At 42.7% G+C, this 17,629-nt stretch overlaps 1 protein-coding gene across 10 annotated transcripts in view; it reads right to left on the bottom strand.

The window, feature by feature from the left end:
* Positions 1-17,032, bottom strand: part of mef2aa (myocyte enhancer factor 2aa) — a 73,504-nt gene extending 56,472 nt beyond the window's left edge. For 8 of the 10 annotated variants that reach the window (XM_037107086.1, XM_037107088.1, XM_037107090.1 and 5 more), the window contains exon 1: positions 10,690-10,857. The gene's annotated coding sequence lies outside the window, so the exon portion shown is untranslated. Of the gene's footprint in view, positions 1-7,717; positions 8,047-10,689; positions 10,858-16,767 lie in introns of those variants that run through there. The other 2 variants (XM_037107084.1, XM_037107085.1) reach the window with 2 other exon arrangements.
* Between the last annotated feature and the right edge of the window lie 597 nt (positions 17,033-17,629).

The following is a 17,629-nucleotide window of genomic DNA, read 5'->3' as shown; positions in this document are numbered from 1 at the left end:
TTTTCTCAAGGATAAAGAGATGACCCTCTCCTAACAGTTATATCCATTTCATGTAGGAAAGCTACTCTCCTCCTCAAGGTAAATCCCTTGATGCAGATTTGAGTGAAACTTTCATGAACAAAGAAAATGATGATAACTTCCTTGATGCGAGCATTGGGGGGGGGGGGGGGTGATGAATTATGTCTCATTAAAAATGAATGCGCCTGACAACTGAGACCTCATAGACGTATGCTACAGCTGCTATAGTGTCCTACGAGCCCTAGTTTGTGCCTCCAAAGTATTTCCTGTACATTTGAGTTGCCAAAAAAGAATCACTCAGCGATCTTTGTATATATATTTATAGTCGTTAATTAACATTTTAACCTGTTTACCAAGTTGTCTTTCCTCCTACACAGCGACGCTCGAAGATTCTAAAAAACACATTTCCGACTAGAGGGGGAATTTATATATCCTAAATAAACAGATTGTGAATAAAAAATACAAAACCACAAGCAATAAATAAAGTGTGATAAAAATCTAAGGTGTTGTGCCCCTGTCTTTAAATAGTGGAGGGGAAAACCCCTTCTAGCTGTTTTGGCCACACGTTGACCCAAATGTTTGTGATATTTTTAATGTCAGCAAACACAGATGTAAACAGATAAAGGTAGTATCAAGGTCAGAATCATTTTAATTTTTTTTTTTTTTTTTTTTAAATGAACAAAATAATGTGACGATGATTCGATAATGGATCCATCGTGAGCCCTTGATTCCACCGGGTATTTACGCAGTTACCTGACGTGTGCGACGCTGGTTTTTTTTTTTTCCTTTCTCCAGTCGGCGTCATGTCCCACTGGGAGCTGTTTAGAAAACGGACAATCATGCCTGCCTGAGCTGCTCAGATTGTGTTTATTCTGTGGTCGAGTAGGCTAAAAAGTTAAATCGTTTTGTTTTGTGGTTGTTTTTGGCCAAATCTGGGAGTTATACTGCTAGAGTTTCAAGCTGTTAAAGGAAAAGTTCACCCCAAAATCATTATTAGTCATTATCTACTTTTTTGTATATATTAAAAAAAAATGTATTCCCTTTTTTTTCCTTTATGTAAGAACAAAAACAGAAAAAAAAACAGCATGACTTCGAATACGGTGCATTTAGGATCTCTGGACTTCTATTGACTTGGATTACTCTGAACAAGCTGTTCTTTTCATTTTTTTCTTTTTCTTTTTTATATTTTAAAACAAGTCTTCATCTACCTCAGAAAACTTTCACTTTTGAGTGAACTCATCCTTTATGGCATTTTTTTTTAATTGCACAGAGCAGCACTGGACAGGAGAAACTTCTCTGTTGGGTTAGCCTCTTGACCCATACAGATAATTTCCAATCAGGCGATCTGCAGGATGTCACGCCGCATCTTTAAACACAACTGACAGGGACTAATGGCTAACTACTCACTTCACATTAATGCCGGCGGTTTAACAAACTAAGTCTCTGAGCAAAAGCCCTCCATCACCAACATTCCTTATGACAGTATGTCAGTTTAACAAGTCAGTGTCTTGACATGGTGCAACATCAGTATTCAACACTCTTTACGGCCGAACACTTCCTGTCTCACACTGATAAAAGTTACGAGTCACTTTCAATCTCAATTTGCACCGTCTTCGTAGCGTCTGTGGAGGGGTTAGGTTTTTGGGGGTTTTTTCTGTGAGATGTAACCGGTGGAGCAAATGTTTAGAAGTAAAACCTAGCAACTCCTTCCGCACAAACGCATCAACACAAATACAGTAAGACTAATGCATGCGTGGTCCTGGAGCTTTATAAATTTGCATCGCATTATCAGCACAGCGCCATGGTCTGATGCGGTGCTATGGCATGTGTCCATTTGCATGGTTGTCTATCATCAGATGGCCGTCTCACCAGGGAACAGTAATAATGCCAACACCATAGGGAGCAACAGTCCCCACCCACCCCCCCACCCCCGCCCCACCCTCCCAGGAACCCTGCGAGCTGTGTTAAGTGCCATGGAAGCCTTTTGATGTTGCACAGACCGCAACTCAGAAATGGTAAACAGCAGAGATGAACCGATCTTCCTCCAGGGGGAATCCACAGTGTAAGGATATTAAGGACGTCATGCATAATGTGTCTCAGCAGCGGCGCGTTTACCCGACCTCAGCGCATCTTTTGGAAAAGCGCCGTGGATCCAGATTAGACGCTGAGATTCCAGATATTCAATTCTTCCCCCAGTGTTTGATGATCAGCAGGCGAGATTTAACTAAATAAACAGCGAGCGCTGCGGAGAGACAACAGTTTCTTCTGGCGCACGTAAGTACAGTACGTACAGCATGTTGTTTAGAATGCAGCTGCCCTCGGAGAATGTCTGCATTTAAATGGTGGGGGGCTGAAAATTTAAAAGCTCTGGATAAATATTTGATTTTGTCTTCCCATTTTTATCTTCCACTCGATGCCTCTTTCCCACAGTGTTCCATTACATAAAAGGTTTATGCAATCTGAGCAGTGAGGATGGCCATGAGTCATAACAACAGTGGACCGGGGCTAGCTGAAGTAGCATTGATTTTTCTTTTTTCTTTTTTTCCCTTTTTCCTTACACTTTAATGTTACAGAATTAGTCTGTTAATGAACTCACATGTCTCTTTTCATGTAAAACATTTCAGATAAAAGTGACACATTTCTGAATACTCACGCACACTTATTGACTGGAAATGTTTATAAGCCGGTTTGTAAATGTCTGTCATGGGGTTTTATTTTTCAAGGTTTCCTGTAACGTCACACCGAGAGACGGCTCGCACTTTGAATAATCACTCTGCTTCGTGAATGATGTGTTTTGAGAGTAAACATGAGTTTAGTTGAGTTAATAGCAGTTTAGCCCCTTTTTCTCACAGGGTCGCAGGAGGGGACCAAAAAAATTAAACAAAAAAATGTGCAGGGGGGACTACCATCACCGTCATCGTTTCTTTAACTTCCAGCCTTGACATCAACGAGCGGCATTCTTTGAGCAAACAATCTAAGGGGTAATTCTGCAGCTACAGCCCAGAGTTCCTCCCAAATCAGATGATGTGTGCTAGCTGTCACATGAACACTGTGTGCAAACAGTGTGATAGAGAGAGAGGGAGATAGACAGACGAGGGGAGAGAAAGAGAGAGCGAGACCCCGCGGGCCCCACTGCTGCTGCTGCTGTTGCTGCTGCTCGCCTCTCCAGGAATCTTTTCAGTCAAACTGTTTGCCGATAGCCTCTGGTCCTGAGTCCCAGGGCCGGCGGCTGATGATGGATGCCCCCCCCCCCCAGAACACCACCACCACCACTCCCACTTCCCTCCTCAACCTCCATATACGTTCCGAGCACCCCTGGCAGTTGGACCGGTGACAGAGGTTGGAGGGAGGGAGGGAAACAGAAAAATAAAAAAAAAAATCAAGAACAACACAGTCTGACATGAATACAGGCTGGCAAGAGCTCACTGGTGGAAACACTACACCATTTTCAACTAGATTTGCAGCCCACAGCACACAGATGGAAAGTGGACTGGGAGAGAGGGAGAGGACAGACGGGCAGACGCACAAACAGCGGGCAGACTCGACACCTCACTCACAATCACAGTCACACTATAGAGAGCTGGGATCGAGAGACCGGAGATGCGATGACAATACTTTTCCTCAGTGCCCTTGTTTTGAAAAAGATTGGTTTTAAAGGGACAGCTGACCTCAAAATTGAAAATTAATATTGTTCCTCTTACCTGTAGTCGTATCACTCCTTATATATTGTTTTGGTGCGAGATGCCCGGTTTTGGAGATACTGGCTGTAGAGATGTCTGCCTTCACTCCAATATGACAGACATAGATGGATCTCAGCATGTGGTGCTCAAAGCGGCAAAGGAATACACTGAATGATTGATTGATTTAGTTGAAAAACTAGATAACAATGTCTCTTTACAAAAACCATGACTTGGTTACTCAGATAATCCACAAACCTTGTTGTGAGCAGTTTCATGAAGCAACTATTTTCTTTTTACCGAACTACACAGCTGTACCACCAAGCAGAAGGAAGCGTGCACGTAGATCAAACAATTAAAATCGGGATACGGCGTTGGTGATGGCGCTTTTGATGTAACTTTAAAAGCGTCCTCCTCAGTTGAGCTATAAAGTTAGCTAGCTTAGTTGCCTCTCGAACATGACTTGGCTTGAAACTGCTCATAATTAGTTCTTTGGATTATCTTGAGTAACCGGGTTATGATTTCTGGTAGAGGACACTCTTGTTGAGTCTATCAAATATATCTTTGGCGCTCTGAGCACCTCAAGCCAAATGCCATCAAGAGAATGCAAACATCTCTACAGCCAATAACTTCAAAACTCAGGGACTGAGTTGATATCATAGCTTGTAAAACTGATACTTGACTAGGCTGACACTCACACCAAAGTGGGCACAGTCAAAAAGACGTTCTTATGATCCTGAATCTGCACACACAGCATCAACCCAAAATGCTGTATTTCTGCTGTCTAATGTATAACCATTTTAAAACTCTAGCTAAAAAGAACACGCATGAGGAGTCGCAGCGCTCACGCTGCTCGAGCTCGGCCCTAACAGCAGAGAGGAAGACAACTTTGAACTACAAGTCAGAGCCCTGCAGCGGACTGGAGCAGCTTCCAGGGAGAAGAGAGGAGGCTGGGTCACTTCCCTTCCCAGTGCGTATGGGCTGATGTGTGCCGGAGAATAATGGGAGGAATCACATCCTCCCCAGCTGTCCTGATTCACAGGCCTTCTCAGACAAACATGAAAAACAACCATATCGCCAGCCAGGCCTCCTTCCTGGAGCTCGGGGAGGCCACAGCACCGGCCCAGCTGCAGGAGATCCAAGTCTTCCTCCCAGCAGCTACTGGACATTCGGTCGCTGTCGGAGCTGTGACACCCAGGCCTCACAGCTGTATTTACTACCCCAGCCATTGATAAACACTTCTCCGTGGTCTCTCGCTATCTTTGGTAACATAATGGGAGGCTGGATTAAATGGTGATAAAAGGCAGAAGCTGATTATTTTGGCGCTCGGCAGCAGCAGTAAACAGCTTCATCACACAGACTTTGAAGAAAAAGTTTACTTCACACATAATTCAACTGTTTGTCTGCACGCGATGCCTCCGCTCACTCGACCCAACACAAAGCCAGAGAAGCTGAATCTCCAGCGAGAGATGCTTTTTAAGATCTACAGTAGAACATCAGGAATTCAATACAGTGGGGTATATTAGCAATCATGGGAGATCTTTTGATCTAGCAAATTAGATTATAATATATTCCTTTGATTTATGTTTTTTTTTTCCAGAGTCTCATTAAAATGCAGTTAAAACGCAACTCAGCAAAGAGATGTCTTTCTTAACTTCCTTTTCAACTATCAGTTTTGCTACCATACACGATTCAACTCGATAATAATCGCAGAGGTGCTGTACAGCGACATCATCTTTTTTTTTTTTTTTGTTACATCTTCACACGGGCAAACGTCTCCTCCATGTCAATAAACATAAAACAAGCAGAAAAACACTGACTAAACCAAACCACAGGACACACACGGTGGGGTTGTATGTCCTCGTGTGGCCCACTCACTTTTGAGATGACGTGCAGTGTGATGCTGTGGTTTTTCTTGCAGTCCAGAAACCAAAGAAAGGAGGAGGGGGCTTCATAGAAAGGTGCTAAATGACTTGACTTCTCAAAGTCATCACCTTTGCTCCACCGCATGCCTCTACAGTCTACACTCCAAAACCACACCGCGTGCATGTGCCATGGTATCTGCTAGTTATTAAAGAATACAGCATATAAGAAGTAACTACTGCTGTTGTTTCATGACACTGCTGGTGGCTGCACTGGCGACATAACCTGCAATGTGCTTGATTGTTTGCATTCAGTGTCACAATCAGTGTCCGCAGAGAGAGAGAGAGAGAGACAGACGAGGATCGTTGCAGCGAAAAGCAGATTAGCAGCAGATTTAGAGTGCAGCTCTGCTTGAGGATCTTCCCGCTGATTCTCCCGTGTGGTCCAGGTTGAAGAGGTGAAGAGACCGCCGGTCAGGCCTCGTTTGGAAGCGCACGGGAGACAGGAAAATACGGCGCGGCCTTAAGCTGCTCTGCCCCGCTCAGCAGCACATGTGCTGAGTGAGCCAAACGAGGTGGCTTACCACCAGAGGTCTCAGTCAAGGGCAGGACAGTTGAAAGGTCACTGCGAGCTGTCTTGCTATACAAACAGTGCCTCAGCGAGTAATACATTCACCCTCTGAGCTTACATGAGGGTGTTAGAGAGCCTGAAACATACTGGAGAGATTTAGAGTTTCTGTCAGGTGATATGTGTTTTTTAGCCGAGCTGATTAGTGGATCAGTGGATTAGTAGGGAGATAACTGTTCGACAACTATTTTGATAACAGATGAATCTTGTCAGACAAAAGTGTCAAACATTTGCTTAAAATATGAGGATGTGCTGCCTCTCCTTTGCCAACAGTGACAGTAAACCAAGAGTCTTTCAGTTTTGGACAGCTTAGTGGCCATAAGAAGTCATTTAAAGAAGTAACGTTGGAAAAATGCAACGAGCATTTTCCCCAATTTTCTTGACATTCTTTAGACAAAATGATCAGTTGTCAAAAGTGACAGAAAATGAAAGTAATCATTAGCCGCAGAACCAGTTTTTATAGGAGTCACTTATTGGTTTTATTTATTCGGAAAGTTTTAAAATCACAGAGTCAGTAAAAACAATAGTATGAAATGTCTTTAACTTTGACTCAATCACTCCATGTTAACCAGTAAGTCGTTTTTAGCACCTGACTCAGGGTGCCAGCTCACACACGTACCAGTGGCTCATGATCACAGCACATGAATGTCCTGCAGCACATGCAAACGCCACACATAGAGAGAGAGGCGAAAGGCGAGAGGAACTGAACCCAGGACTGTGGCAGTGCTAACCAAAGGCCACCGTGACCTAGTTAGCATTAACCACATTCACAGTGAAAAAAATGAACTCAAAACCACGTCTCTTGACCTAACATCAGACTACCAAAATGTTTAGTTTTTTTCCCATCACTGGTTTGCTGTACAACGACAGGCAGATAATTGAAAAAAAAAAAAAAACAGCAGCAGAAAGTCTTTTCTCTTCAGTCTGCAGGGGACAGTCTACAGTTAACTGTGGCCTAAAACATTAACTGCCAGGCTCAAAATTCTGCATCCAACCTCCAGGTCTCACAGGAAAACGCTGGAATCTCCATATTGATGATAGAGCTCCAATAAACAATGAATCATGTTGCTAAGATGCTTTTGTTTGTCCAACAGAGAATTGAATAGTTACGAAGTGACGGCGAGTATTATCACACCACTTTTCTTTAGAGTAATCTGAAAAGAAAAGCTTAAAAAAAAACATATTTTCAAGCACAAAGAAAAGTACCCAGATTAAAAAAAAAAAAAAAAAATCTCCAATCATCTCAATGCATTTGTCTGTGAACTTAAGAAAACTTCTGTGTGTTTCAGCTCCGTATTAAAGCTTCATCAACCAGGAAACTGTATTCAGTGCTCACTGCCTTTGCCTGAAAACTCAAGTGACCTAACAAACAGCCTAAAGATGCCACTGAAATCCTTCACAAGATATTATTCAAATAAAAACACAAAATCATGTCACAAAAATATATGAAACAATCGTGAAACAATGCTAATATCCATATCTGCTGTAATGTGAGAGCTAAATTTGCAGTACAAAAGAACATCTTGGCTTACCGAACAATCAAAGACACACTGTCCTCTTTATTGAACCAAGACTGTTCATCCTCTAGCTCATATTTTTCATTGAATACATCCTTGGCTTACTGCTTTCTGGTGTTTTTGTCCTCCTTGGAAGGAAAAAATAAATAGAGAAAATGTCCTGGGAGGAGGAGAGTGGAGGAGAAAGACTTTCACTCAGTGATTCAGAGGCATCGTGTAAACGCCAGCATTCTCTCTCTGACAACCGGCGTTAATTGCAGATCCGACTCGCCCACACACTCCACATTTCTCCTGGAAGGAGAAGCTGAGACACTGAGATTGAAGTGGGATGAGGAGTGCAGTAAAAGATGCTGCAGCTGCCCGTTCCTCACACCGTCACCACCTCTCATTTCTCCCTCTCCCTCCGCCGAGAACTTGTGCTGAGACGCTGACACGCACTCACGCACATTTGCAGAGACATGCAGGGGCCACGCAAACATGACATAAAAATCAGTCAATAAACAGTGGTAGTCATCGTGGAATAGCATCCGTCTGAGCTCGCATTACCACATCATCGCATTGCCGATTTAATGAGACATCTGAGCGTGTTTGCATAATGGTAAATTACGGTAGGACGTTCGGGGGTCTGCGAGGTTAGAGCAACAGTTCTCGGCATGCATGAAAAAGACATGCACTCTATCTGTGCCGTCACAGACATCATGCCCATTCCTTTGACTAACATACGACATAAATTGTTAAAATGATATTCATTTCTGCCGTGCTGAAAGGATCCCTCATCCACACATTAGACATAAGAGCTCACGTGATGTAGATCATGAGCAACAAGGCCCATTACTGGTGGGGCCTGGGGCAGCGCAGGAGCTAATGACTGCAGATTGGAGGGTGCTTTACTGCTTTGCTTTAGAAATCACTGGCAACCAGCTGGTATGGTAATGTACATGCCGCCAGAACAGCAGTAACAGTGAAAAAGACAAGCGCGCTTTAATGCCGCTGCAACAACTCTCGTCCCTGGAGGATTACTTTGGCAATAAAATTTGTCATTGGTTTGACCTGGAAACCGAGGGATATACTGCAAGAAGTAAAATATTTACTATTGGTGCAGGTAAAGCACTTAGATACGTTAACAATACACAGCTTTTAGGGATGCTGACAGGACATAATGTGCAGGATTTTATCCACTGAATGACCGAAAACACTTTTAGTTGCGACCGAAACTCCTCCAAAGACTAAATTCATACTAACATTAAAGGAGCACTATGTAGTTTCAAACTCAGGGACATAATACAAAGTCAGAAATATATATATATTTTTTATAACTGAATAAACAAGCTGTTCTCTGAGGGAAATGATGTCCCCAGAACATTGTCTGAAGCTAGAAATGGTGGCAGGGTCCGCCACATATAAACAAAGTAAAACAGCATGAATTTGTGTTGTCCTTTAAGTTCAGTTTGTCTATTCAGTCATGAGAACGAAGCAAGTTTGTTTATTTAGTTTGTTTAGGGAAAAAAAAATAAGTCAGTGAAGATATTTTTTCCCTGCTGATCAAAATGTCTTTCCCTAAAAACTACATAGTGCACTGTAAGAAGTTAACAGAAGTTAACAAAAGGAGTTAACAGAGAACAGTTTACAGGTTATGCTCCTGGTATTTTCTGTGTAAAAAAAAACAAAACAAAACAAAACTCCTGCACAATATTAATGAGACACGTTTGGTGTGAGCATACAACAGAAAACATTTGAGAAGGTCAGGTTACTGCTGGCCATTGCCCACTCTGGCGAGAGGTTAAGGTCACAAGAGAGTCCCGGAGATTAGAAGAAGCACCAGAAAGCAAAAAAGATCCCCCCTTCTCTCTCTCTCGCTCTCACCGCACCTCCAAACTGCCAATACAGCTTATCTGAAATGTAAATGAGCACTCTCAAGCCTGTCACTTTGAATCACAAAAAAAAAGTGGGATCTTCTTGTGTTGCGGGAGCTCGATCAAGACAAAAAAACAAAAAAATAAAATGAGATCTTACTGCAGCTTTAACCGCCATCATCTGTCAAGATTTCAAGAAAGTGAAGTTTAAAAACCAGCACATACACACATCAGATTTTAAAATTCTAAATGTGCTTATTGATGTCATGCAGCCACAAGTCTCCTCTTGTTAAACAAATTACAGTACAGTTGTAGTTACACAGAACAACACTGGTGACAACATGTATGGCAGTAAGCACAGGGAGGTGATGTCATGCGCTGGAGCTGACCAGCACCATCTAGATTTCGGTGCCACAAATGTCAAGCCAGATATCAAAACCTGGCAACCCATGTCCAACAAAAAAAAAAAAAAGACCTCAGAATAAATTAAATAATAATATAAGTTAATATAAGTTGAGGAGATTTCTTTTTCGTCTTTTTTTTAAGAAGTCAGTCGCTGTGTGAACTGTTTGGCTGCTGTTGTTGCGATGGCTCAACAGTGTTATTACGCGCACATTGATTACTATTTTGGCCGAACGATGCGCCCGTTTGACACTTCGGATCCCACGATATAACTCACTGCGAGGGAGTTTTAACGAGTCGTTACTCACAAGATAGACAGCTAGATAGACACATAGTTTAAATACAAGAAGTTACCGCTGCTAGAAATTGAATCCTGTAAAGGAAAAAAAAAAAAAAAAAAAAAAAAAAGTTACTCGCGATTGCCTTGATATCAACAGCGCGCGTCTCACCGCTGCGCCCCAAGACAAAACCCTCTCCGATCCTGTCACACGACTACGGCTTCCACACTCCCCCCTGTCTCCGATTCGGGGCTCTTAACCCCCCGGAGAAAGACAAGCCGGAGAGATAAGGAGATATATATACATATATACATTCATATCTCCGTCTCCCCAAATCCACTCTACGTCTCCCTCTTGCGCCTTCTTTCTCCTCTCACTCTCTCAACTGGGAGCCACTGCTGCCGCCGCCGCCGCCAACACTCCTTCAAACATTGTTTCTATTTCCGTTACTCACCTTCACTCCCGAGTCAGTCGCCGTGTATAGACACTCTATATCGGTGGCTCCAGTGGATAAACGTAATTTCGGTGCACATTTACGCGCTGACTGCTATTTTAGGGGGAGCTGACAAACTCAGAAAAAGCCAGTCTCCCTCTTGTCAGTGAGAGACTCCTCCCCTCCTCTGACGAGCTGCCGCCCTCTCTCTCTCTCTCTCTCTCTCTCTCTCTCTCTCTCTCTCTCTCTCGCTCGCTCGCTCTCTCTCACGCACGCACACGCACACACACATTAACACACGCACCTCCTCCAAAACATTAGAAACAAAAAAAGTAAAGGTCTCGGTTGACTGTGTGAATGTGACACGTACAGTGTGGGAAAGAACCAACATGTAACTTATTTACTGATTAAATTCATGTATTCATTTATTTTTAATATATTCATTGTCAAAACGGATCAAACTTATGGAAAGTACAGAGGAAGTTCAACAACAAACAACAATCAACAACCAAAATAAAAAGTCACCACAATCTGCAAATCTACTTTCCCCCTCATCACATTAGACGCATTTGACGTCACATCTCTAAGACAACAGCGATGGAATTCGCTGTAAAGGACACCTCCCCGCAGCCAATGAGGAGCCGCAGCGTCTGACGAGCGGCCAATTAGAGCGGAGGGAAAGGGGCGGGACCTGCCTGACTCTTGTCTGAGCCCGTCACGTGTATGAGCAGGATCAGAGGAGGTGTGGTGCCTGCTGGACCTACCGGTGTGTGTGTGTGTGTGTGTGTGTGTGTGTGTGTTGTTTTTGTGTTATACCGGCGTCTTGAAGCAGGTGCGACAGCAGATTCAGCACAATTATCATCTACTTTGTCAGCCATGTGTTCAATGTGAACGAGGTGAACGTGTGGCCATGTTTAGAGAGAGTAACCACGCGCACATGGGAGCCTGTCATGAGGAAATGTAGCAGTTTAAAGCTGTAACACAGTGATCAGGGCTAGCTGCCTCACACAGGGCTAGCATACAGAGTTGGAAAGTTAGTAGATTCACTCAAGTTTTCTTAAGTATTTTCCATGTTTTCTACTTTTATTTGACAGCCATAGTTACTACAGATTTAGATTTTGCACAGGCCTATGTACATATAACTTTCTACAACAAAAAAGGTATGTTTGCGAACGGGTTGTTTCGTACATAGTTTTAAATAGCCAGAGGTAAAAAGGTCATGTTTCTCTATAAACAGTGCATTGCAGTCAAATGAATTAAAGGTCCCAAATTAAACTGTTTTTCATCAGTTTCACACAGCTGTCTGAGGTCCAACAACACTGTATTCAATATACATTGCCCCAAAACCATCAGTGGTCCTGAATTTAAGCTGTAAAAATTCGCTCAAGTGAGCTCGACCGAGAGCAGGCTGTTTCTGTGCCTGCAGCTTTAAATGCTAATGAGCTCCATCTGTCAACACCTACTTTCCTGCTACACAGAGACCATGCCTCTTATTCTAAAGGTAGCATGCGCTAATGTTTACTTTGGATGCATCGCTGTGGCTCGCAGAGATGCTGTCATTCACCCGTACCAGTTTGACCCAGAATGGGACCCAGAAGGAGAGGCTCCTGAAGAAGTACAGACTCTGTGGCTGCAGCAGGATGTTTCAGAATGGTTAGTGTGCCTGAATAATGTTAGTTTGTTCTATGTGTTGTTGTAGCTACTGGCTAACAGCTAGCGAAAGCTGTGTTTGTCTCCAACATAGTCTCGAAATTCTTGTACACTGTTTGAATCGTCTCTGTCTCCAGTCTGCACGTTTCAGACTTTTTACTGTGACAACCAAGCTCCCTCGTAATATTATTAACATTAAACTCACTTCAAACGCCACTGCATAGCGGACTGAAGCAGAGCTAACTTTTTAGCCAATTTCCAGCTGACTTCACCGTGCCCGTAGGCAACTGTAAATACTATCAAACCGCAGCAACACTTACCTGTGGCTCGGGTGCAGTTGCTGGGTCCGGTATGGTTGGTGCTGATCCTTTTAAGAGGGTCAGTGTCGAGGCAAAGCCAGCTTTGTACTGACCCTCGTTACTGAAGCAGTCCCATGTGAAGTGGCTAGCACTCACATAGAAGCTAACATGAATCGCAGCCGGCATGTTGTCGTTAAAAATGAAACGCAACCACCGTCTCTTCTGTTGTTCTGTAGCTGGGACAGAATATAGGCACTTATGTTGATTTATACAACCAACAACAGAGCTATTTGTGTGTCCAACTCTGAGCGAGGACATTGCGAAACACTGCTATCTGACTGCTGGACACACCAAACTTCACCTTGGGGATGAACACCCCGCTCTCGGATATCTCCTATCACCACGCAGAGGAGGCGGGCCTATGAAAATGACTCCTTTCGTTACGTAACGAAAGGAGCTGAATCTGAACAGCCTATAGGAGCGCCGGTTTACCAGTGGGTGGGCTGCAGAGACCATGCAGGAGTCGCTTGCTTTCCTCATTCTCGGAGTTGGAAGGCTCAACGAGGACCAGTTTATATATGTAGAGACCAGAGAAAATGTGGTTTTCATAAGATGGGACCTTTAACTCAGTTTCTCTCACTTTACTTCTTCATCTTCTTTGCTCCCAGGGGTTAATTTTTGTTTGCAGTGTAGAGTCTCCGCAGTTACTCCAGTTGTTCCACTGTTACAGAGGGATTGCAACCAGGGTGAACAGTATCTCTTCATGTTTTGGTTGTGCAGCGGCAGATGTGCTTCCTTTGTGCCATAATGCAGCCTTCATTTGTGTGCGCACAGCAATTAGCATAGAGAAAGTGAGGTTTATAGGGAACCACTAAAACCAAAAATGGTGTCATTACATTGTACAAACATACAGCCATTACACTGTGCAGTCAGTATTCCCTTCAGATTGATCACTTCAAGCATGAAGGTTGTTTTTTGCTGGTTTAAGTAAAAATCTAAATGCAGGATTTGTGACTTGAGTCATTTGGTGCAAGTGTCAAGCAAGTCCTAAGTCATTTTGAGTCAAAGTCAAGTCAAGATGAGGACCACATTATGTCAAGTTGAGTCCTTATATATAAGCAATGACTCATAGCCACAACTCACGTCTTTACGTTGGGATCCTCTTCTGACACCACAACTTGAGTTTACCTGACACCACACTGGGTTATAAGAGCTAAACAAGAGTTTCACACATTAGGCTTCTCACTATCTCATGAGGGTATGTCATGTTGCTTTGAATGACTACTTCAGTATGGTATGACTTCATCATTTAGGTCACAGGACTTCATAGACACATCACTTATTGCTTCAAGTGTCATTTGAAAGGTTAAGCTGCAAAGAGTCGCCAGACTAAGTTCTGAATGTTCTCACATCTCTTCCCTTGTTGTGGAAAAAAAGGCAGTCAAAGCAGTCTGTTAATCAGTGATTTGACGGCACCATCCGATCCAGGCTGAATGGTAACACAATGTGTTATTATTTAGACATCCTCCTCTAATTGCATCCTGTTTTATTCATTAATGAAGGAGAGCGTTCGCACAAAGTATGGCTGCTGCCGTATGTAGCTCATTTGTATTAGTCTAGTATAGCCTGGTCCCTTGTGTATTGTGCAGCCCTTTCTCAACAGTTAGTCCCAGTCCCAGAGGAAAAGGCTGTGTCTAGTCCTCCTCATCCCTCCTGTTTCCTCAGGGCTCCGGGCCAAGAAGCCACAATTTGTCCTTGATGGCTTTTAAAGCCTATACAACACATTTCCTGCATTAGCAACCACACCTCAATGTGTGCATGTTAAAGTCACAGTAGTCACATAACTTAGTGTGTCATATATACAATAGAAATAATTGCTTGAAGCTGATCAAATTTAGTCCGTATTATCCTGCTCTCGGCTCTCGGCCCTGTGCCGGTTCAGGTTAAACAAGGTCGTACTTTACGGCGATGTGATCTGGCTCTTCCTGCAGTTTGCTTGAGCCTCTGTCCACGTTTTCTTTACTGAGTGCAAGAAACCAGAAATTCAGCCTGTCAGGTTTTTTTTTTTTTTTTTTCGCAGAGCAGTAACAATGCAGACTACAAACCTGATTCCAAAAAAAGTTGTGACGCTGATTTAAACGTTGATTGAACAGAATCGCTCCCAAGCTAATGCTGTCATATCTTTTACAGAATCATGTGTTTGAGAAAGTGGTGATCCTCTCCCCAGTTGTACATTTATCACAGCACAATCACAACACTATTGGCTGTTAACGATGAACCTGTTTACCTGTGGAATGTGCTAAACAGGTGTTTCTGGAGTTTTCCACAGCTCTCACTGTCTTTTGTGTTGCCCCAGTTCCAACTTGATTGAAGCGCGTTGCTGGCATCAGCCGTATATTTACAAAAATCAACAATGGCATCAAAAAAGTCGCTACCCGATACTGTGTTTCACATCGAGGGCCTCAAATTTTGATTTCTATCAAAAGGTAAACATGACCAGGCTAGTACAGTGTGTTAATCACAATAGCATCTAGGTTATTTTTTTCTGTTATCAGAATGGGGCCCGGCCCATGTGGGCACTATAGATGTGCGTGTGTCGACGAGAAAGTTAGTTGCTTTCAGATATTCAGAATTGATAATTATGGCTGTATTCTGAGTGTTTGGCAGATTTTCATTGAGAATATAGAGGCACATTTTGAATCTGTACTCAATATGGCAATTATACTGGAACACAATGATGCCAAATACATTTCCTTTATAATGTGGGCGTCTCAAATTGCATTCCATGACAAAAGCATAAATATCTGGAACTCAAAGAGCTTGTACGTTCAAAATGATCACCTCATCATAACCATCATTAGTATATTGTAACTTTATTGTTAATTAAACTTTAATTACGTAGTTTACTGTAAAATAATAATGAGATGCTTTATAAAACAAGCAATGTTCATAAGAATGTTTACTCAAAAACAAATTTTGTTACAAATAGGAACTTGAAGCATTTGTTTACTGTAAAATTGCAACTGATGTTTTAATAGTAAATGTTTGATAAATACTGTAAAGTTGATCTATAAACAGTTTGGATGGCCTTTGTAAAGTTGCAACTGATGTTTTTAAACCTTTACAACTTCTTTGTAAATGTATTACGAAGCTTTTTTTTTATTAACAGTGAGTGAAGTCATCAAACTAAAGTTTAATTAACTATTTACCACTGAGTGCGTGAATAAATTAACTTTGTATCACAGAATCACTGATTTCAAAGTAATTTAGAGGGACATTAAATTCTCATGCATTGTAACATTCATTGTGATGTTCAAACAGGGTCAGCTCTCTGTGATACTTTACAGTTACAGTTAGCTTTCCAATGACTCAGCGCTCAATCAACTTTTCATTATAGCTGCCGATCAAGATGTCGACTATAATATTAATACTGCTGCAACATAATGTGAGTGTTGTATTCCAACAAGTAAGCGGAATTTGTTTTCCATCTCCCGAAACTACTTACTCCACAAGCCTTTCAGCCATTTTTTTTTTTTTTTTTTTGCATTATGATAAAAAGAGATGCAGCATGAAAACAACTGACAAAACTACTGACTGCGGTTGTCACTCTCCCCTCTCCTCTGCACTCGACAGTAACAATAGTCGTGACAAACAAGAATTAGACAGAAACAGTCCCCAGCTGTTTTCTTGGAGTGTTTTCAGTCAGTAAAGTTTCTGCTGTGCAGCGCTTCTTAGCGAGTTCAGCCTGATGCCAGCTGACAACAGTGCGGATCCAAACTGCTCTCAGCATCTCCTTTAGCAGCACTTTTGAGTCGACATGCACCCCTCCCCTCTGCCCGAACTGATGCCAGCAACAACAACAACAAAAAAAAACGGTGTTGTTAGCAAAAGTGCTGCCTCGGTAGTGATTTACATGGGCTTGTGTAGTTTCACCTGAATACAATGTAACAGGCAGGATAATAGATACTTTGTTTGCTGGTGGAAATTGTTGCTATGTAGTAATTCCTCAAATCCAAATGATCACACAAAAGATAACATCTTCCATCGTTCACAGTACTAGCCTGCGATCTTGAAGTAACACTGTTAATTGGCATCACGTTTCCATCATGCACTGAGAGTCAAGACCCCTTTCCTCACACCTGTGTCTCACCTGTTTGTTGTTGCACAAACGCCTTCACAGGACCCACTGTTCCGATCTCCGCGTTTCCCCACTATAAATCTTGACTTTCTTTATCTCTTCTTTTCCTCTCTGTCTACGACTCTTCGTCTTCTTTCCGTCGCCTCTGTTTCACTCTGCCCATTGAATTACCTCAAAGCCAGACCAGCTGGCTTTGGATACTTCCCTTGGAGCCCTGAGAGGCCCGGCGTCTTCACACCCGGTTCTTCCCTCCTGTCCCTGGGTCTCTCTGCCGGCAGAGAGAAAAGGGGTGCTCTGGTTTGAAGGGTAGGACCCCAGATGGACATAGACATGTCGGGCATGTGTTATGTGGTGGGGCTTGGCTCAGGGCTCCCAGGACACAGCCACAGCTGTCAGTCATAACTCCAGAAGGTGTTGGGGATCTTTTCTGCTTCTCAAAGACCACTGCAGAGTCGTTTTCTACAACATAATCAACAGTTTTAGAGAAAAGGCCTGTAAGTAAACGAGTGATTCTTCGCTGCAGCCTGGTTTACACTATCATAATTCTTTATAGTGCAATATTTTTCATGTAGATTACGAACATCTTTTTAAGACTTTATTCATCAGATGTACATACAGAGTTTTCAGATTAATGGCAAAGGGTTATTATGTGTGGCATAGTAATAATAGTGATGTATTTCAACAAGTTGCAGCGACATGCCAAATAACGGTTTGTTCCAGCGAGGCTTTGATGTGCGACAGCTGGCATTTCCAACATTGCACCAGACCACAAATAGACCCAGACACTCTTTCTCTCCAATTAAAAAAGAGACTAAAACACGCGTCTCATGCAGCAAGCTTTATTAGGCTATATAAGTCGAGTTTGATCTACAAT

Source organism: Acanthopagrus latus, chromosome 8 (genome assembly GCF_904848185.1).
Source record: "Acanthopagrus latus isolate v.2019 chromosome 8, fAcaLat1.1, whole genome shotgun sequence".
Taxonomy (NCBI): domain Eukaryota; kingdom Metazoa; phylum Chordata; class Actinopteri; order Spariformes; family Sparidae; genus Acanthopagrus; species Acanthopagrus latus.
This window is presented reverse-complemented; position numbering and strand designations above follow the sequence as displayed.